The following is a 24,494-nucleotide window of genomic DNA, read 5'->3' on the forward strand; positions in this document are numbered from 1 at the left end:
ATGCCCCTCTACTCCTGGGACATACTGTAATTTTAAACTGACCTTTCAAATTTGGCGAGAATCAGGATGAGGCGTCATCATTTGTAAATATCTCGTGAGATCTCATCAATCTCTAGAAAAGCTTGGCTGAAACGTGTATAAATTCAGTTAAAGGAAAAGATATTTCCTGGCACAAAGCCATGGGGCATTTCCCGCTTTATTTTGGTTCGAAATTAAACCACCGCATTTACTTGGCACTTTTAAAAACATAGCACATTTACCCCGGTTTATCCTGGATCTGTTTTGGACATAGTCACAAATGACTGCAACATTTTGCATGCCATGGTGTACTAGATCTGTTATGACATAAATTGTTATAGGTAAATGGCCATATTTGGAAGTAAAAAAAATGATTATTCATCCTTAAAGAATGAAATTAGGGTTGTAAAGAATGAAATTAGGGTTGTAGGATATGCTTACAGGGGCCAAATTGCTGACTTTACTTTTGTTATTCAGCTGGATCCATCAAGCATTCATTTTTTTGGAGGGAGCATTCTTGTGACTCGAACCCAATTTCCTACGATGGAGTTCCTTTTATAATTGTTGGGAAGCAGCGACGTGAATGTTTTCATGGGCCGGATAGAAATCGGGGTAAAAAGAAAAAGAATGAAGACAGAAAAAAGGTAGGTGTTGACGACTTTATGACTATGGCAAAGAGATAACAAAATAATAAAAAGTAACCCTGAATACTTAATTAAATAAAGCTAAAGTTAACCGATAAACCTGTATACATGTCTGTGTTGGATAGAAGGGGTATTGTGTCACAAAACAGATTAAGTAACACTTACCATGGGAAGAAATACAATAATGAATTTCACTGATAACATTGCCTTTTATTTGTATGAAATTGGTCAATCAAATAATAAAAATGTCACGCAATATCTCAATATTTATAGTTAAACTAAGTGAATATTTGTGTTAAGATGTTGTTGTTTTTTGTTGTTTTTTTTGTAAATATCGGAATAATACAAAGATTTCAATACCAATATCAATCAGGTTTACTTGTGCTTTATTATTTAAATAATTTTGCCCCTCCTTGATTTCCAAAACAAGTTGAAAACCTAGTTTCACGATAGGCCATGCTTCCAGTGTAAATTGAAATTTATATGATTTATATCATTGTGAACAACTATCACATTTTTACTGTCAGGGCATAGGTTGTTTTTCCATGTCAGACTGACATGCATATGATCAGTGTTTTGGAGGCTGATTAAAAGTTAATAAAGTAAAAACTGTTTTCATCTTTAAGGTTGATCACCCTTACGAAGAAAAGGGAAAGAAGCTTGTCCAGTCTACCCACAAATGGAATTGCCCTGCGTTCATCATGCTGCGATATATCGTCAGGTTTCCTGAGTATAAGGTGAACATCTCTGTGGGTTTTGTAGCTCTCTGAAAAAAAATCACTGTCAACTGGTGCTCTATATGAAATGTTAAGCATTGGTCCAGATCTCTTCCATTGTGATGTCAAGTAGATCTGCTAAATGCACTTCTATGTATTGCAATCTTCTTTTTAAAAGTGAGGGTTTTTAGCTCGACTATTCGAAGAATAGGTGGGCTATACTACTCGCCCCAGTGTCAGCGTCGGCGTCTGGTTAAAGTTTTAGGGCAAGTTGGGATTTTCATTTATAAGTCCAATACCCTACATTCAATTGACTTAATACTTCACGCAGTTGTTCAGGGCCATCACATGATGAGGTTAGATAACTCCATATTATTCTTAACTCAGATTATGGCCCCTGATTGACTATGGAACTTAGGTTAAAGTTTTAGGGCAAGTTGGAATATTTATTAATAACTTCTATATCCTTTGTTCAATTGACTTAATACTTCACACAGTTGTTCAGGACCATCACACAATGAGGTCACACAACTCCATATTATCCTAAATACAAGTTATGGCCCCTGATCGACTTAGGTTAAAGTTTTAAGGCAGGTTAAAGTTTAAGGGCAAGTTGGGATTTTCACTTAAAACTCCAATACCATTCATTCGACTTAATACTTCACACAGATGTTCAGAGTCATCACATAATGAGGTTAGATAACTCCATATTATCTTTTATACAAATTATGGCCCCTGATTGACTATGGAACTTAGGTTAATGTTTTAGGGCAGGTTGGGATATTGTATAATAACTTCTATTCCCTTCATTCAATTAACTTAATACTTCACACAATTGTTCAGTACCATCACCCAATGAGGTTACATAACTCCATATCCTTAATACAAGTTATTGCCCCTGATTGACTTAGGTTAAGTTTTAGGCAAGTATAAGTTAAGAGCAAGTTGGGATTTTAATAAAAATAACTTCTATACCATTCATTAAATGCACTTGATGAAATTCAAAAATTTATTACGACCATCTTACAACAAGAAACATAACTCCGTTTTAGCCTAAATATAAATTATGGCCCTTGATTTTTTTGATTTTTTTTTAAATTTCATTTGAAAGGCATATTTGTATATTCTTAACCACATTTTGATAATGGGAAATCAAGTTATTTGAATGACTTGCGTCATTGTTTGGGCGGGCTGGTGGGAGGGCAGCATCAAAGTCACCTTATGTTTCGAATAATTTTAGTTAGGTTTGACATAAAGAGACCAAACTTAGTATTATTTCAACCTTATTGTATTCTAAGTCAAAGCGGCGTAGTCGAGCGCGCTGTCTTACAACGGCTCTTGTTTTGTTTAATGATCTGGGAGGCATTTATTTCATTTTTCATCTTAAAATTTTGTCGCTACACAAAAGCTTGTCTTGTTGTTATATATATATAACCAATAGTAGTGCACACAGGCTCATGAACCTTTTTGTTGAGCTGAGCATGCACATACTTTTTTGTCACATTCCACTTTGTCTTTCAAGAGTTATGGTGATGATTGTTGAAATTTTACTACTCCTGTGTCCAGGGAATTCATCACTTCTGTGATAGCTTAAGTTTACGGAATGATTTCAGATACACTCTGATTCCAACTACCAACGTAGAAAACAAATTGATCGGCTGAAAAGTGACCTACAGAACAACGTCATGCCTGTGTTGGAACATCGGGTGTATTGCTCTACCCCAGAAAGTGCTAAACACAAATACCATGTGAGAGGAGAGGTATGATCATTTTTTTAAAAAGTTTTTTTCAATTAGTTGACAATTATAATTTAACTTGAGACTAAGAAAAAATTCTAGGAACAGAATGAAAATGAAAATACAGTTACTTCTTTTATTAAAAATGATTTTTTTTTTCACACGTACCCTTTTTTCCTTGTTTTTGATAGGAAATGCATCTAGTGTTAAGATAATCCACCTTCTGTTATTTTTTAAGCTTGTTTTCTCTGAAGCCATCATCTGATGTCTTACCTGATAAGGTTTAAAAGTCATTGATAATAATTAACAGTTTGACGATGGTTTGAGCCATTATAGGAATCACCTTAAACAGGGTTCCCACGCTACCGGGAAAACGGGAAAAAGTCGGGAATATCGAAAAGTCTGTTCCCGGTCGTGAAAATGCCTTGAATTTTGCGACTAGAGGTTAAAATCGGGAAAAAGCCGGGAAAAGTAATATTTAAAGTTCGAACTGTTTTGGGTACGAAACTAGTAAAAGTAAGTACTCACGGTCATCTAGAAGCTTGCATCTGACACTGTTCTGCTGAATTGACTCTGATCAGAGCGGCTGAATGATCGAGATTAAGAAGTTTTCCGTTACATGCAAGCGTTTATTTGTCACTGCCGTCTGCATTTAAAAGATATTTTAAACAAGAAATTGGCCGCAGTTTGTCGGGATTCGCTTTATATACGCTGTCAGTAAGAATCGTGGGTGCTATATACAACGATATTTTTAATCTACATTTTGCTAATTAATGATCATGGATAATTAGCGATCCATGCATTCATCGAAATATATTTTAATTATTAATACGTGAAATTGGCCCTAGTTCATTAAAATAAACTTGAGATACGCTGTCAATAACATACATGAATGTTAATTGCAATGATCTTACTAGTCTGCGAAGTGCTACACAGCCTGGCAAATATTTGCTATTCAAGTGTGAATCTATGAATGATCTAGCTAAAGAACTTCAGCGAACACGTTATATATTACCTTTTTGGATGTGTTCGCTGAAGAGAACGCCGTATCCAAACCCTACCAGAATTCGTAACATTTTTATGTCACGCTGTTATTTCACTTGTATGCATTGTACAGACAAAATAGCTGTATCCTTAGGTTAATGAAGTAAAATGTAGTTCACAAACTCATTTTCAAAACCAAAAAAACGCTTTAAAGATAGTTGATTTAGCATTTTAATAAATCCTATTACAAGCATTCCTTATCTAGGTCATAGTTGTGTTCAAATTTAATCACGTGACACCAAGATTTTCAGAAAATACCCATGTGACCTAGTGTTTATTTTGCTGTTATTTTTTCTATTTCGAATAATTAATAAATAACTAATAACAAATTTGGAATAAATATATTGTTTTTACTTATCAAAAGTTATTTACAGCCTTACTGCAATTGGATTCAACTAAATGAACGATGTGAATCCGATGCTATAAATAGAATCCATCGACGTCATCATGGTCATGTGATTGCATTGCATCATCACACTCAATTGATTCTGGTTGACTTTACTATGAGGGTTACGCCATAACTTTAATGTGTTGTAAACATCAAAAAAATAAATATCAACATTAAAGTTATGGAAGCCAGAACTATGAATGATCATGCCTTTAGACTGACCTTGCTCGTATTTATAGACATTGAGAAGACCACAGTCCTTTTGCCAGTGGACATCATAATAGTTTTAAACTTGTGCCAAAAAGTCACTTATTTTGCATTTTCACCCAATGGATTGATGAAGATAGATGGACAGATATAGCTGAACTGCATGCTCATTGATGCAAGTAGATTTTTTTAAAGAGAGTTCAACTCTTTTAAAATGACACTGGATGTTATGAGTTCAAGTTGTTCAATATTTGTTTAAAGCTTCCCTCTTACGGATTGAACAATTTGACAACTTTCTTACTTTTGTCTTGGAACGAGCCAATTTTGGCAAAAATCCATGAAAACCAATTATTTAAGACTGCTGGCAAAAAGATAGATCACATATATTTATATTTAAGATAAAAAATTGGTGTTTTATGCATATTTATTTAACCGTTAATAAACCATAAAACATAAATTTTTGAACATAAATATGAAAAATTGCGGTCTGATCTTTTGTTGGCAATCTTTTATCGTTGGTTTGCAAATATTTACGTCAAAAGTTGATCTATCTCAGACAAAAAATGAAATAAGTTGTTAAAAAAGTATCTATGAGAGTGCAGCTTTAAAAAATGTTCAGAAGGTAAGTTTTCGTTCAGAGAGTAAAACTTTTTTTAATGTGATATTTGATTATAATTACCTTAAGCATGCATTTATCCACCAATTACGAAAATTGGTATAGTTAGGAGATCAACCGTCACCAAACCATGCTGGCTGATCTGGGTCCACACTGTTCTATGCACATATAGTAGGTAAGCCTTTAAGTTTCCAAGTAGCAAATACAATTAGCCTAGACCCTGATCATGCCAGCTGATCCGTTTCTACACTGTTCACAGAGGCCAACAGTATTCAGCATGCTAAAGGTTAATCATGGTGTTCAATAAATGTCTAAGAAGTTCAGAAAGTGAAAGGTTTGGTTTTTGAGAATAAAACCTTTTTAAAATGACATTTGATGTTATTTAACAAGTTGTTTAATAAATGTCAAAAATGGCAAATATTAATAAGTTATTCCACTTAAATGTTTCGTTGTAATAACTGTGAAAAAGGTTGGGAGAAAGTCTGGAATTTGCAAAAAAAAACTTGAAAAAGTCTGGAATTTTACTTAAAGAAAAATGTGGGAACCCTGTGTTTCCTGCGCATTTAAGACGATGCTTGTAGAATGATTATTTACTGTTCGCATTACTAACTTAAATATCTTTCTTTTTATTTAAGCTAATAAATAAAATATTTTTAAACGAAATAAATAAAATATCAATGTTGATATTTCTTTTTTAGCATTGTTGAATTTCATAGCCATCGTAGTTGTTGAAAACTGCCGATGTCATCTGTTAATTTACATAATGGGCGGAGTTATTGACGTCATAGAGTTTGACTGCTGCTAACAGACACAGTTACTGGTTAAAAACTGATCGATAATTACTTGTCACTTCGGACATTAATTAATTTTGACATGTGTTTATATTCATTGATTAAATAAACAAACATTCAGCACATGGCTTGAGCCCTGAATCGCACAGCAATTAGCTTTTTGATCATCGTAAATTTCGGCGAATCCGACTTCCCCGTTGTCAAGGCGACTTAGTCGCTCCAGTCGCCTTGAAGGACGCATTCTTAAATAATAAGGCTTTGCGAAAAATAAAAAAAAACGATGTGTTACGCATTTAATTGGCATGGTCTTTTTTAACTCACATAAGGAAAAAACGGTAGCCCCAGCTGAAATTTGGTAGCCTCGGGCTATCGGGCTATTGCGAATTTCGAACACTGTAAAAGTATAACATTTTTATCTGTATCTTAATCAAGTGTTTTGTCTTTCAACTAAAGTGAAATGAGTTAAACATGATAATGCTTTAAAATGAAAGATTTTTTTTCTTTCCTAGATCTATATTTTGCATCTTTAAAGGATGAGTGACCCTTGATGGTTACTTATTGTGATTGACAAATTTATTACCTTAAAATGATACCTCTTTTAAATGGAAAAGTTATTCTAAAGAATAGTTTTATGTTTATGTACGGCATACATGATGTCATCGTCAGCACCCCAGCGTATCATAAGTTAACCTATATGATCATATAGGTTATAATATGCTGGGGTGCCGAGGTTGACATGGTGTATGACGGCATACATCACGGACATTTATTTATACATGATTAGTTTCTGAAAATATCTCACATGGGTCACATATCATCATATAACAAAAAAAATGAGCATTTGGGTCTTGATATTGTTCTAGGAATATATATTTTTTATTATTTATTTATATTTTTAATATATAGTAACAAGCAAGATCAAAGGCCATTGTATCATATATATTTCCTAAGCTAATGAAATTATTGTTGTAGATGACAGATAAAAGCAGTAGTGCCACTGCCCAAACAGCAAAAAGGAGCATTCTGTTTGAAGAACATGCATTTATATGAAGACAAAAACAACAGAGGTTCACTGTTCCCTAGATAAATTAGAGAAGGAAACTGAATTAAAAAGTTTAATGAAAACATTTAGTGACATTCAAGACAGTCATATGCAAGAACTAGACTCTCAGCTGAGCTGTTTTTTCTGGAATGAAGAGTTTTCTTTTCAAAAGGGACAGTTTAAGTGAGGACACTGTCTTCCTGGACACAGTTCTGGAGATGTGCAAGGGTTGTCCTCTTCTTGATCAATGTATTTTACAGAATTGGGTAAAAAACTATCCGAAGAGGCGATGATAGCAACTGCAGCAACAATATATGGTATGATTCTGCACTGTCAAAACAAACTAGTGTCTGGTTTACAGCGACTGCTGACTACAGTGTGTATACGATACAATGCAGACAACAAGGTAAGCCTACACAATGAAATGCATGTGTTTGTTCTTATTAATGTTTATGATTTGAGTATTTTAAAAGATGTCACTTTTTTCTTAAGTATGGCAGTACATTGACCTATATTGGTCTTCATAAAAGATTAAAACACATAGCTCAAATTATGCCTTTAATTAAAACACAATGTTACTAGATATTTGCATAATTTTAAACTCTCACAGTAAGCCAACCTTAATATAAATTATTTGCGGTTTCCTGAATGACTGCTTAAAAATGTTCATACTAAAGAATTTTTTATTGCATTCTTAAAGGCCAATAACCCATAAATATTATAAAGTTTAAACAGCATTATGAATATATTGTGCATGAATGTTTTATTGATGGCCGTTAGGAGAAATTGGTACTTTTTTAACATTGATCATATTGACTGTTGAATAAGGCATACTTTTAGATATTGTGTTCATAAGATCAAAAATAAAAATAAGTTCCATTTCATTATACTTTATTAATCAACTTGGTGTGGCCTTTAGAGATATTACATTTGCCTGTTTTGCCTGAATTGGCTGAATCCTTGTTACTGTTATAATGCTGTTCTTTGTCAATGTTTCAAGTTTCTGTTATTTGTTGGATGTGCCCTCAACAACAATGACAACGGTACATCAATTTTGGTAAGTAAGTTCAATTGTTTTTAGCTTGTTTCATCCCTGCCATTTTACTTTTTATATGATATTTTTTAAAGAGCAGGTAATTGAATGTTAATTTAAAAAAAGAATTTAAATAAATGTGAATTGTATATTTGTATGTATATTATTGTTTCTAAGCTTTCTTTCTAAAATTTTGTGTCTAGTTCTGCCCACTTCCACACCTTAAAATGTATGTATTTTCCCAATTTTCGAGCTAAAATTATCCTACTCTTTATAAAGACATAAAAAAAGTTAAACATATGACAAAAATTGCCATGATTGAGGCATTTTTAGCTTGACTAATCGAAGAATAAAGAGAGCTATACTACTCACCCAAGCGTCGGTGTCGGCGTTGGCGTCACACCTTGGTTAAGGTTTTGCGTGTAAGCACACATAGGTTAATATCTCAGAAATCACTTGAGGTATTGCATTGAGACTTGATACAATGGTACTCAACCATCCAACCTACTTAATTAACCAAGTGAGATAACTCTAGTTTGTATTTAATGCAAATAATTGCCCTTTATTATTCGACTTAGAAATTCTGGTTAAGGTTTTGCGTGCAAGCACACATAGGTTAATATCTCAGCAACTACTTGAGGTATTGCATTGAGACTTGATACAATGGTACTCAACCATCCAACCTACTTAATTAACCAAGTGAGATAACTCTAGTTTGTATTTAATGCAAATAATTGCCCTTTATTATTCGACTTAGAAATTCTGGTTAAGGTTTTGCGTGCAAGCACACATAGGTTAATATCACAGCAACTACTTGAGGTATTGCATTGAGACTTGATACAATGGTACTCAACCATCCTACCTACTTAATTAACTAAATGAGATAACTCTAGTTTGCATTTAATGCAAAATTATTGCCCTTTATTATTCGACTTAGATATTCTGGTTAAGGTTTTGCATGTAACCGCATTTAAGTCAATATCTCAGCAAATATATCATGTATTGCATTGCAACTTTAGATATGTATTCCCAACTATCTAATCTACTAAATTAATGAAGTAAGATAACACTTTTTTGAATATAATGCAAATTATTGGCCTTTATTATTTGACTTAGAAATTCTGGTTTAGGTTTTGCATGTAAGCACAAATAGGTTAATATCTCAGCAACTACTTGATGTATTGCATTGAGATTTTATATTTTGGTACTCAACCATCAAATCTACTTCAATAACCAAGTAAGATAACTCTAGTTTGCATTAAATTCAAATAATGACCCTTTTTTATTCGACATAGAAATTCTTGTTAAGGTTTTGCATGTAACCACTTTTAGGTCAATACCTCAGCGAATACATCATGTACTGCATGGAAACTTTACACACAGGTTCCCAACCATTTAACCTTTTTATTTAATCAAGTAAGATAACTCTATCTTTCATATTATATAATTTTTGCCCCTTTATTATGTTACTTAGAAATTCTGGTTAAGGTCTTGCATGTTAGCACACATAGGATAATATCTTAGCAACTACATGATGTTTTGCATTGAGACTTTATACAATGGTATTCAACCACCCAATCTAATTGAATAACCAAGTTGGATACCTGTATTTTGCAAATAATGGCCCTTTATTATTAGACTTAAAAAATCTGGTTAAAACTTTGCATGTAACCACATTTATGTTAATATCTCAGCACATTATGATTTGCATTGAAATCTAATCTAACAGTGATCCATGCATGTTTCGCCAAAACTTTTTCAATCCTTACACTGAAAAGCAGCGGAATAGTCGAGCGCGCTGTCTCTGTGACAGCTCTTGTTCTTTTGGCAATATGCTTTTATATATTAGAGAATCATTTTGGGCTTATTTCACTTGTTGGATAGCTCAGCTGGTAGAGCATCTCAGAACTGTTTATATACAAATGTTCATGAGAATGTGCCAGGTTCGAATCCTGGTCCAACACTGCCCAGAAGTAAGACATTCACACAGTCTCTCAGTGAAATCAAGAACATTGACCAAGGTTTAATTTAAAAAACACATCAAATGAATAAGTATTTATTTATTTCATTGCAGATTCATACATGTTTCTCATATGTGACAGAGCATAAAGTTAAAAAATGAAACACAAATTAGAGACTGAACAATTTAATACCATGATAATGAAATAGTAGGTACTAGTATAAACACCAAGTTCTATGTAAATATACCAAGATAAATTGTATGAATTATATATGACACAACAAAACATAAATTTGATATCATATGAAGAAGTAATACTGTTTGCATTCGAAATTCCCTTTCGTCAGCAAAATTTCCCTACCACATTCACATACAGTAGAAAGACAGTTTTGGCCTAAAAAATACATTTGGTTTGGGTGACCTGACCCTACTTACAAAATAGGCCTTACCCTACTGTTTTTAAAGTCAGTTCCTAACTTGTATTTCATATAAAAATAATTAACCTTTATTTTATTACTAAATAATGCATTTATGGAAAATATTAATTACTGATAACAAGATTGAAACTACATGTATTTAGTGTATTTAATAGTGAAAACGGACTTATATATATATATATGACTGGTGGGTCCATTTTTAGGAATCAGTTAAAAATACCGTGATTTCTGCACCTTTCTTTCAAATTAAACACCTTCATGAAATCCATTATTTTCGATATTTGTACATCCTTTTTTGTATATTTTAACAATTATTGAATTACCTTTGGTACATCTTATTCGGGAATAAGTGTGCATCTTGAAGGTTTTTTTAGTACGAAGTTAAAAAATTAATGCTTTATACAGAAGATTACTTTAACACCATCCTCCAATGATGAAAATTATGTTCTAATATAAACCAAATAAAATGCCTACCTACCCTACCTGCTTTTGAAAAGGATATAACCCTAACCAAATTATTTTTTTGCCTTTGGTAACTTAAGAATGTTTCAAGAACGTTAGACGAAGAAGAAAGCTTTAACTTGATTGATTAAATGTCAAATTATCAATTCTAAAAGTAACAAGATTAACCTGTGGAAATAGTTGTTAACTAAGATCAGTGGTCGAAATTAGCACAAGCCCACAAGCAGGGCTTTTTTTATAGAACCCACAGGTCCAACTATCGGACCCATTCCCAAAGCAAAATATAAGATATTTTCCCAATCTTCAGAAAAAATCCCAATCCAAAAATAAAATAAAAAAATATTATTTTTTTTAGAAATTATTTTTACCTGTGGTTCATTTTCAACATCCTAATAAATTATGTGAGGTTTTTTGGTTATTGAACTCAGAAATCATAGATTTTCATCACATTCAGAGATATAAAATATTATCTGTCATGATTTATTGCAATGGATATTTACACCCCAAGGATTGATATTTCAGCCATTGTGGGTCTTTTAAAGGGAAAATAAACTAATATTAAATCATTTCCTAATTCACAGGAGACTAGAAAGCTTTCTCTTTTCACTGTAAAGTTTCCCAATTTCCGCATTTTCACGACGCAAACTTTCCCAAAATGTCTAGGGTCTTTTTCCCAAAATGGGCAGAAAAAGCCCTGAAGCTCTGCACTGGTAAAATGTCTTCTGGGCTTACTCAAATTCTAAATTTTATATAGCAGGGCTTGTTAAAAAATTTGATGCCAAGCAATAGTATAAGACTTCGGGCTTGTTCATCCAAAAGTCTAATTTTGATGACGCTAAGATCAAACAAAATTTGATGTAAAATAAAATCTAAATGTTTTATTATATGGTAAATGAACATTTTTCTTATGATTTAAGCTTCTGGCGCATCTCAATAAAGTACACCTCATGTTGAGTGAAGAGTCAAAGAGAAAACTAATCCAGGATTTTGGCGATAAGTAAGAAAATTCTATCATCAGTGCCATCGCAGAAGGACATGATGGAAAATTAAATGGTGACAACCTTGATATAAGAGTCAATACAAATGACATGAGAATGGATGTTACCAGTAGGAACAAGGACTATCATTTTTTCGCTACAGACTTTACCCTTGACAGAGTAAACTTAGACCATTTAAGTAAGGTTACTCCTAATGTTGAGGCAGTACAAGCTCGATTCTTTTTGCCGAATGATGAGGAACAACAATACTACAAAAAGACCTTAAAATACTCCTTGGACGTGAGCTCCAGAAGCCTGATGGTTTAAAAAATGGATGTCTAGTCTCATCCCAGCACATATTCCACACCTACTAGATGAAGAGGTGAAAAAAAGTCCTACTTTTTCTTTCTTCCAGTGTCTCTGAACAATGAGACGACATATTCATATTGCGTCAAGATTATGGATGAATGTTCTGGCTCAATCAACAGATGGGATACAAAAGCTGGAAGAGGTAAATATCAGAGTAATTTTAATTCTTAATTCTGCTTAAGGTATTCGACTGACAAAAAGCTAGCTTTCAGGTTACTTCATAATAAATTAAATTTTGACAGCTGTTCAGCCCCAATATTGACCGCGGTTGGCACCATAAAATATTTATTTTATTTGAAGAATTTCAACTCAAATCGGATTCATTTTATAACTTTTGTTTTGCAATTCTTTCATGTAAATTTCTTACATTTTGGTGTGCAAAAAAATAAGATATCTTTCCTCTACACAACAAACTCAAAGGATTAGAAAAAATGGGGTTAGGTCACCAGGCATATTTATCGGTCTGACACCTTAAATCTGATTGTTTTAGTGTATCTCATTCAAATTGAATTATAAAGTATATTTCATAAATATTATTATATTATCTATTGGCAAATACAAAAATAAGGTCACAATTACAGTGTGTGTCTAATCTGAATGTTATTTCAAAGGGATTACATACATTAAACACTAGCTTAAAGCTACGTTATTGAACAGCAAAACATTTTGGTTTAACAAATTTACTTAATATTTGTCAAAGATGGAGGATTTTTATTAAAATCATTTCAGTTGGAGATTTAGACGAGATGAAGGTACCATTTGGGGGTGACCAGCTGACACGAGTCCGACTGCAGGGGGCCAAGGCACTGCGTGCAGGTGCCCATACAGCAACTGAGCGTTTTAACCATCTGCACCCTATCATTGTGGAGCTCTTTCATACTCTCCAAGACTTCTAAGAGGTTCATTTTCATAGTGATTATATATTATTCAATAGAAGTTATACTTTTTTCTTTATGCTTACATATGTTCATTAATGTTTATTGATAATAGTTGGGTTGTTTCTAAATGCATTACATTGTAGTCTTCATTAACCAAGTTTTCACATAGTGAAACCTGGTTATTAGAATTGCGTCAAACTCACCTATGAAACTGAATAATTTTAGTAAGGGTTGACATATCTTGACCAAACTTGGTCTATAGAAAGAGTTTATGGGTACCTTTCATGGGATTGTGTTTGGGGTCCCTAGGGTCAAGGTCAAGGTCACTGTTACTAAAAATAGAAAAACAGTTGAAACTGAATAACTTTAGTTAGGGATGACATATCTTGACTAAACTTGGTCTATAGGAAGAGTTTATGGAGACCTTTTATGGGATTGCGTTTGGGATCCCTAGGGTCAAGGTCAAGGTCACTGTTACTAAAAATAGAAAAACGGTTGAAACTGAATAACTTTAGTTAGGATTGACATATCTTGACCAAACCTGGTCTATAGAAAGAGTTTATGGATACCTTTCATGGGATTGCGTTTGGGGTCCATAGGGTCAAGGTCAAGGTCACTGTTACTAAAAATAGGAAAACAGTTGAAACTGAATAACTTTAGTTAGAGTTGACATATCTTGACCAAACTTGGTCTATAGAAAGAGTTTATGGATATCTTTCATGGAATTGCGAATGGGGTCCCTAGGTTCAAGGTCAAGGTCACTGTTAGAAAAACGGTTGAAACTAAATAACTTTAGTTAGGGATGACATATCTTGACTAGACTTGGTGTGCAGGAAGAGTTTATAGATACCTTTTATGGGATTAAGTTTGGGGTCTCTAGGGTCAAGGTCAAGGTCACTGTTACTAAAAATAGAAAAACGGTTGAAACTTAATAACTTTTCTTAGGGTTGACATATCTTGACCAAACTTGGTCTATAGGAAGAGTCTATGGATACCTTTCATGGGATTGCATTTGGGGTCCCTAGAGTCAAGGTCACTGTTACTGAAAATGGAAAAAAGGTTCAAACTGAATATCTTTAGTTAGGATTGACATGTATTGCCCAAACTTGGTCTATAGTAAGAGTTTATGGATACTTTCATGTGATTGCGTTTTGGGGTCCCTAGATTCAAGGTCAAGGTCACTGTTACTAAAAATAGAAAAAACAGTTGAAACTGAATAATTTTAGACAGGGTCTACATATCTTGACCAAACCAGGTATAAAGGAAGAGTTTATGGATACCTTTCATGGAATTGCGTTTGGGGTCCCTAGGGTCAAGGTCAAGGTCACTGTTACTAAAAATAGAAAAACGGTTGAAACTGATTAACTTTAGTTAGGGATGACATATCTTGACTAAACTTGGCCTATATGGAGAGTTTATGGAGACCTTTCATGGGATTGCATTTGGGGTCCCTAGGGTCAAGGTCAAGGTCACTGTTACTAAAAATAGAAAAACAGTTGAAACTGAATAACTTTAGTAAGGGTTGACATATCTTGACCAAACTTGGTCTATAGAAAGAGTTTATGGGTACATTTCATGGGATTGCATTCGGGGTCCCTAGGTTCAAGGTCAAGGTCACTGTTACTAAAAATAGAAAAATGGTTGAAACTGAATAACTTAAGTTAGGGATGACATATCTTGACTAAACATGGTGTACAGGAAGAGGTTATAGATACCTTTCATGGTATTGCATTTGGGGTCCCTAGGGTCAAGGTCAATGTCACTGTTACTAAAAATAGAAAAACAGTTGAAACTGAATAACTTTAGTTAGGGTTGACATATCTTGACCAAACTTGGTCTATAGGAAGAGTTTATGGAGACCTTTCATGGGATTGCATTCGGGGTCCCTAGGGTCAAGGTCACTCTTACTAAAAATGGAAAAATGGTTCAAACAGAATATCTTCAGTTAGGGTTGGCGTATCTTGACCAAACTTGGTCTATAGTAAGAGTTTATGGATACTTTCATGGGATTGGGTTTTGGGGTCCCTAGATTCAAGGTCAAGGTCACTGTTACTAAAAATAGAAAAACAGTTGAACTTGAATAATTTTAGACAGGGTCTACATATCTTGACCAAACCACGTATAAAGGAAGAGTTTATGGATACCTTTCATGGGATTGCGTTTGGGGTCCCTAGATTTAAGGTCAAGGTCACTGTTACTATAAATAGAAAAATGGTTGAAACTAAATAACTTAAGTTAGGGTTGACATATCCTGACACAATTTGGTATAAAGGAAGAGTTTATGGATACCTTTCAATGGATTGCATTTGGGGTCCCTAGGGTCAAGGTCACTGTTACTAAAAATAGAAAAACAGACACAGGCTGAAGATCTTCTGTCAATCATTAAAAACCTGTTTTTGTTGCATTGCGGCATTTCTTGTTTAAGTTAATGATTCGGATCAATTTGTTTCTTTTCAGGAACAAGAGGACAGTCGTGAGGTTGAAGTCACTATCCAGGAACATAAAACACTGCAATGCTATCAGTATACAGCAAATGTTACTAATGGGGACATGTTAACATTCCACTGAACATAAATGGCTGTGACTTAGTTGTTGTGACGAATTTGGAATCTTTGAAGAAAGGATGTTCATTGAAAGTAGTTAATACAGAGATAAATGTTATGTTGTAAACGGTTGAAAAGAATGATGATCTATTGAATTATGTCAAGAATTTTCTTCAATGGTTATTAATCATTGTACAAATGAAAGATGCAATTCGTGAGGGTAATGTTAAACGGATCAGTATTGTTCTTAAAAACATGATTTCATTTTTACAGTCATTCAAGGTTGTCCAAATATCTAACAGAATGCATAGATTACATCCTTAAGACAGAGCATACATTGTCTTCAAATATGTCACTGAAAGTACAAGCAGGATCTGTTGTAAATCCAAAAGGTAAGCCTGGTAAAACAAGGCTGCAGATATTCAAAAGGAAAATGAAGTTAAATAATTGAAAACACTTATCCGTTCTCTTGGTGCAAACAAAACTGAGAAATCGATAGTTGCAATTACTAAAGCAGCACCAGAAATATTTCGAATAACTGAAAACTTTTGAGAGTATGATCAAATTAAAGGCTGTAAAAAGTTCCCACAAGGCTAAGTCATTGGCGGATGCCATACAGATTCTGCTTGGGAAAATAAATCTGTTAGATATTTTGACACGTCACCATGATCGTCTGTTACAACAGAAAGTCCCAAGGTCACCATTTACTTTTGACGAAGCAGACTTGATGGTAAACGGTTAATGGAGCATATAGAAGTGCAAGTTTATAAGAAAGTAAGAACCTAATGCAAAATGTTTTAATCATTTGGAAAAGAGAAGTTAATTACTGACAATTTTATCCATACTACTTAAATTACGCCCTGTGTCTGTGGAATATAGCCTTATCCCGATCCTATAAACCAGAACATATAGGTCATCAATGGCATATCCGGACGGATGCCATAAACAGGATTAGTCACATGTGCAATAAAGGTTTGACATGTGCAACTGTACACATGTGTATAATTGATGGTAGAATTGAACTTCTACGATACACTGTACAGCTACCGGCTGCGCACCGGTATACCAGCAACTCTACACGTACAGTGGAGTTGCTGCTCCTAATGCACTTTACTGTAACCTTGTCTGCGTCATATCTGGTGCAGGACTGACAAACTGAAAAGACTATTACCCCCCAAGGATAAAGGCAACTGGTAATCTAACCAGAAAAGTCCATAGGCGTGTTATAGACCTTTTTGTATCAAAGGCGATGGTAGATTTAAAAGGATGAGAGTGTTTAAGTGGCCATTGTGAGAGTATCGCATCCGAGTGTTCGTTGGTTCCAATGATCTCTTGACCTCCCAAAAAGAAACAGTAATACCTCTACTGCTACTACTAGATTCTAACCAGAAATCTGTTAATATCGGGTATATCTACTGCTACGGCTAGATTCTAACCAGAAATCGGTTAATATCGGGTATATCTACTGCTACGGCTAGATTCTAACCAGAAATCGGTTAATATCGGGTATATCTACTGCTTCTACTAGATTCTAACTAGAAATCGGTTAATATAGGGTATACCGATCAAACTATTATGAATGTCATACTCAGCAAAACAAGTCATGCTACAACGCGTTAAATTGGTATAAGTTACAAATAGTATACACTTATTGGAAAATGTAAACTCCATCTTACCGTAACATGTAGGTGAAACAACATTCATTAATCATTTACCGCGTCAAAAACATGATTGATGTTGATAATGGTCTGGCATCAAAAGTCAAGGAATTTACATTAATTTAATATAAAAGCAGCAGAGCCAAATTTCAAGATTTTTCCGTGATCGCGAGGTTATTTGGAGATTACTTTTTATTGAACAGATAAATGATCATCTAAATATTAACTTGCAATCCTAGCATTCAACCATTGTCAGACCGGACACAGACGTACGATGGCTCTTCGTCGTTTAATTCAGTATTCAAACGATTGACTGGAAATCAACTGTTTTAGCGTAGAAACCATGATTACTCACTTTCACTCACAGACAGAGCATTACAAACTGTAAATTGTGTTAATTACCTTTAAGGCGACGTGTCTCAACGTACAAAATATTAACTTACTGCCGTTGCCGAACGTTGACGTCATATTTCGACGTCATGAATGCAAAGCAAAGCGACCGGCCATTCTTAACGTGCTTAACATTGTGTTATTGCTGTTGTCAAATCATTGCAATAACCTTCTTATTGTCGGAAGTATTTGGATTAAGGGGTACTTGAAATTGGACTTTGTAAAAGAGGGCGAGTTTGTGAATATTCATGTCTTGCCCCTAAGTAATAAGGAAGAATAAAATCTGATCGATGTCATTTACAATATATCATTATGAATTTGGTAGCAGTGTAACTAGCTAAGAATCTCATTTTTTATGATATAATACAAGGAAAATTCGAACATGAAAATATACACAAAGATTTTTCAGTGATATACCGTGTCGCAAGACCTTTTTCCCCGAGTAAAGTTTTAAAATAACTTGGTTCAGATTTAATGGCACTTTGAAAACAAAAACATATATTCACCATATTAGTTTATAAGTATCTATCATGTGTTTCCGGTACGGATAGAAAGCCGGTAACGAGAAACTGCCGAGAAACTGGCACGTTGAATAACCGTGCGATGGCAGCTTAAACCCATTAAGCTATATCCAATGACAAATATAGCATGTATATATGTATATGGCAAATAAGGTAGTTAAGGTGCTGTATAATAAGTATTCAACAAAGTTATTCTGGTACATTTATTGTTAAATAAAATTTTGATATGGATAAATTCCAGAAATTTATACTTTTGTTTACATTTTTAAATTTTTACCCCAATATCATATTTCACTATAAATAATGAGTCGACACATTAGGTATGTTATGGTGCTGTATACTTTCTATTAAATACAGTTATTCCGAATTTGTTATTGCTAAATTTAATTTCAATGTAAACAAATTCCAGAAATTCATACTTTTGTTTACATTTTTTAACATTTTACCCCCAAAATCACCTTTAACAATATTATATGTGCCTTAATATTAGATATGTTATGATGCTGTATAATATCTATTAGATAGAGTTATTTTAGAGTTTTTATTGCTAAATCCAAATTTCCAGAAATTCATACTTTAGTTTACAATTTTTAACATTTAACCCCAAAAATCATAACATTTAACCCCAAAAATCACATTTTGCACCATTAGATTTTTCTTTACTTTTTTCCACACACAACAGATATCAAACAACACATATATGCAAAAATCCTTTCTGGGCATTTTTGCCCTTATTTGCATTTTCAGCCACATGGTCACTGGACTAAAGCATTTAACTACGTTCGTCACATAAATAGCTGGCCGCGTGTGTTCTGATTAATATTCAGATGATCATTAATATGTTAAATAAAATGTAATCTCAAAATAACCTCACAACGATAGTATTAACTCTTGAAATATGACATTGCTGTTTTTATCACAGTGATTTGACGGGAATGAACTCCTGCTTTGGTGCCATTTGACCTGCACAAAATTTAGTGACATTTAATCTTGTATATTTTTTTTTCTTCAGGTTTATCAAAGGAGTCACTCCTACCAACGACCTAGCATAAAATAACTATGAATTACTGCACTTTAACAATGTTAGAAAATCTCGAAATGCTCTATTTAGGCATTTCGAGATTTTCTAACATTGTTAAAGTGCAGTAATTGATATGACAAATCCATAGGGATTGGAAGAATCCTGTATAACACGTCTATTATTTTAGACTAGAATTTTTGGATAAATGATCATGTTCCAAATAATTTTGTTCCTGAAAAAAATGCCGCCTGTGGTTCAATCCAACTAACACTTGCTATAACAATGACCAATTTTGTTAAATCGACCTTCGCCTTTGAAATAAAAAGGTCTATGTCACATCATTGGATATAGCTTAATGTGTTTATTTAAGCTGCCGTCGCACGGGTGCTTATTTACAACGTGCTATATTTACAACGTGCGTTTCACCTACTGTGGGCTCATACAAGTCCAACGGCGTACAAGGCGGCGTACAACGCCATTAATCCAGTGATGCATCGTACCTCTATAATGACGAAATTGTCTGTATTTATATAATACAATATTTATTATCAAGCATTGGCTAAGGTTTGAACATTTCAATAAACGTTGATTTGGAAATTCGTCTTTCTATCATCATTTCGTATACCGGATTTAACACACATTACGGATCATTTTTATAGGGAAAATATTCTCAATTTAACAAGTCCTTTTGTTATTCATTAATATGAAGAATTATTTTTAAAAACAAAAGACATTCTCAATTTAACAAGTCCTTTTGTTATTCATTAATATGAAGAATTATTTTTAAAAACAAAAGCCAACTAATTTAACCAAAATTTAAATATAGTTGAACTACATGCACATACACGTCATATCTATTTATGTGCATTTTATGGGAAGGTATAAACACCGGACCTATAACGCCCGTACATAGGCATAGGTGAGAAAAACACGGGTCTAAGGTTTAACTTTTCATTTTTTTATCAATTTAATAAAATTTTGTATCGTTGAATGATAAAAAAAACAGACAGATTTCAGAAAATGTGTTTGATTCTTAATTTCTAACGCAAAAGGTTTGCAAGCTTTGTCTTTAAGTCATCTTTGAAAATCGCGTAATATCGCAGAGTTGCAAGTATGAAAAAAACACGGACATAGGGTCTCACTCTTTTAATATTTAACAATTTAATAATTTTGGGTATTATTGGTAAAAGTAACAATCAGCTACACAGTTTAAATTATTAGGTTTGATATTTGATATAGATCTTAGCAAAATGGTAGAGTTAAATTTTACAAGCAAACTTGAAAAGGTGAAGAAATCGATCAGTTATTGGAAAAGATGGAAGTTAACTCGAATTGGAAAAATCACTGTTGTAAAGTCATTGTTACTTCCCATGTTTACACATCTTTTTATGTCATTGCCAAACCCTAGTACACATGTGTTCAATACAATCTTAAATATGTTTTATGATTTCATTTGGGATGGAGCCCATAAGAAACTAGAAATGTGTCCATAGGACACGGATGCCCCCACTTCGATTTTTTGTCACAGAAAATAAGCCATAATGATTATTCAGGGTAATCTGCACATATAGGATAAGTTGAGTTGAGTTGGGTTTTACGGCATCGCAAGACTGTATAGGTTATATGGCGCCATTCATCCTTTTCAAAAATTAGATCGGACAAGATATTTTTCAAGTATTGTTGGCAAATAAAGGGCCCTAACTCCTAAATGATTAAAGCGATTTCCATGGCTATCGAACTTGATCAAGATATTATGGTAACAAACATGTGTTAAAAGTTTGGTGAGGATTGGACAAACAGTTTTCAAGAATTAGATCGGAAACAATCTTCGGGACGTATTTTTCAAGTCTTTTTTGGCAAATAAAGGGCCGTAACTCCTAAATGACAAAAGCGATTTCCATGGCTATCGAACTTGATCAAGATATTATGGTCACAATCATGTATGTAAAGTTTGGTGAGGATTGGACACATACTTTTCAAGAATTAGATTGGAAACATATATTTTTGAAGTATTTTTGGCAAAAAAGGGCCGTAACTCCTAAATGACTAAAGCGATTTCCATGACTATCGAACTTGATCAAGATATTATGGTCACAAACATGTGTTTAAAGTTTGGTGAGGATTGGACAAACGGTTTTCAAGAATTAGATCGGAAACAATCTTCGGGACGTACGTACGTACAGACAGACAGACGTACGTACGGACAAGGGCAACCCTATATGCCGCCACTTTGTGGGGGCATAAAAATACACCTCTGTTTTGGTAAAAGAGTACAGTAATGGAGGTCTAAAAATGATATTATGTTGTAGCATATTGTAATAGCTTAAAACTCTCTTGGCTTAGAAAATTTGTGAATAGTGAAGGAAAATGTTATGTATTAATGAACTCATTGTGTGATGTTTGTAATCTACTTAATACAGGATTTTTTTTGCTGAAAGTATAAAAAAAAATTGGAATGATGTATTAAACATATTTAATAGTTACATCGATAAATTATCCATTGATACATTTGAAGATTATAGGTATCTTCCATGGCCGTAAGATAGGTTCATCCCAACCAGAGCGTAGGGTGTTTTTTGTTTTTTAGGTTGAAATTTTCTGAAATGGTGCCATTTGAAGCGAGAAATAATTAACTAGGATTCTAAATATTGCCACAAGACAAGGTTTCAATGATGCTACAGACGACGGTCTTCAACAAGGGATATAACTGTGTGATGACAATAAAGAAGGGTTTCCATACGAGAACTTGTTTTATCTTTGCCCTTGGGCCAAATAAGAATTGATAGCATGGTCAAATTATGGTACCAACTTATCTTAGGTGGGAGAAATACTAGATGCACCTTTGTTTTACAACCATCATTTGAAAAATGGTAATGAAGGTCTCTTTGTCAAAAGTCTTCATAATAGAGAAAAACGTTTTATTAAAGATTATGTTTATGAAACAGACACATTTGTAACAAAGAGATACTTAGAGAATTGTACAGGGACAAATATACATTTCAAGTTGTTTGAAGGTTTAATAAGAGTTGTTATAACTACATAAAGAACATGTAAAATTACTTTCAGTCTAAATGATAAAACTCAAAACCTATCAAGGATATCTTGCTTTAAACCAAAGGAAGTAAGAAAGTTTATAATGAATAGATAAAAAATAACGACACACCAACCTGTCAGGTTGAATGGAACATTGTTTTTCAGGATATAAATTGGAAAAAGATCTATGGATTGATATTTAGTATTACAAGAGATACATATATTTAATGGTTTCAAACAAGAATAATACATAGGATTTGAGCTACAAACTCACTTTTGGTTAAAATGAATAGTGTTAATGATAGATTATGTAAATTCTGTTTGTATGAAGAGGAAACCTTGTTTCATATATTCTGGAAGTACGCGTGAAGTCCTTCGGACTCTACACACTATAACCAGCCCAATTGCGTTCATATGCCGATAATGACATCAATCTCGCAATCCATTCCTTAAATGAAGGAATATAATATCAATAGTAGTATTAACAGGAACTTTTTGTTCTGACTATTATTTCATGGAATTTGAAAATTGTTATAACATCGATAAGTCAGGTTGTTAGAGTACACATTACAGCTTAACCGCATAGAAACACGTTTTGTACACATCGTTCTGTTTTGTGGACGTAAAACGTTGGAAGTTACTGACCCAGTTATTAAGTAGGCGTATAAGTTATTTTTACAAAATCATCAGAACAGGTGATCTACAAATAACTGGTCAACATCTCTCGGGATACTACACTAATAAATCCACTGAGATACATGTACTAGCTGATAAACCCTATTAGATCATGATAACTTAAACATATGAGGACACTTTGATTATGGCAACGTCTTGATGACACATGCGGTTTAAACACTGTTTATATTTTAATTCGTATTAAATAACCGAAGTCCATTGTTTATGATACAGAATATAAATCTAAACGATATATATTTTCATATCCGAAGCTTGCCGTGGATTCCATTTCATTAACTCCTGTGTGTTACATTCAAGCGATGAACGTGCTAGTTTGTAACCTGGGAATAGCTACTCTTGTGTCGTAACTACTTAATATTTCGTATACCCTTACGCTAAATCATTTCTATATAAACAGCTTCCTATTATCCAACAGGTCAATTACACAGGCTAGAAAAAAGGTCTAATGCAGTAGCATTGATACGGATGTTTGAAACCAAAGCAATCCGCGTCTAGCTTGTTAATGCCCTGCATAGCACTACTTGATACAAAAAAGCATTGTATAACTTTTACGTTCGTCACGTAAATAACTGACATCGTGTGTTCGGATTTGTTTTTAATGATCATTAATATGTTAAACTTAATGTAATCTGCATATAACCTCACAACCATTAAAAATCTCTAATTTCGGCATTGTGCTTTTTGGACGGTGCCCGCTCAGGGCAGCGTTCATAGTAGGGGCAATCGGCTGAAAAGTTACAAACCGATTTACCGTCAGACTCGGTCGAAGAGAGAGTGCGGTTTTTCAATGCTTAAAACACAAGTAATAGTCAATAGCTTACAAGAACATTAATAATTATGCAATAAATCTATAATTCTAAAGCATAAAGGATAGTTTTAAAATACATTTCTTAAGAATGCATGATTTATTTATCTTGATTTGTTTTCCTGCGCGAGCTGACCGTTACATTTAATGACATTGGACTTTTTCCTTTTTTGGCACCAACCAAATTACTTGCTAAAAAAATAAATCCGGACTCCAAGCTTTACTAGAATAAGGGCCAGTTTTATTAAACTTCGTACGAAGTCTGTTTTGCGTACGAACTTCGTACGATTTATCTCAGGCTGTTTAGCCGTTTTATTAGGATTTTCGTTCGAACAAGCACCTATTTCTTCGTAGATCTACGGAAATTTCTACGAAAGCTCTTAGGGTGGCGTACGAACTTCGTAGACTAAAAAATGGCCGCCACAACAACAGAAATATTCTATATTGGCGATCTTTCATTTATTATGGCGTATTTTAACAAAACCAACTGCCAAATTTCAAGATAGAAG

At 33.7% G+C, this 24,494-nt stretch overlaps 1 pseudogene; it reads left to right on the top strand.

Annotated features, from left to right (window-relative positions):
- Positions 1–13,336, top strand: LOC128230741 (uncharacterized; annotated as a pseudogene).
- Positions 13,337–24,494: the final 11,158 nt, after the last annotated feature.

Source organism: Mya arenaria, chromosome 4, assembly GCF_026914265.1.
Source record: "Mya arenaria isolate MELC-2E11 chromosome 4, ASM2691426v1".
NCBI lineage: Eukaryota > Metazoa > Mollusca > Bivalvia > Myida > Myidae > Mya > Mya arenaria.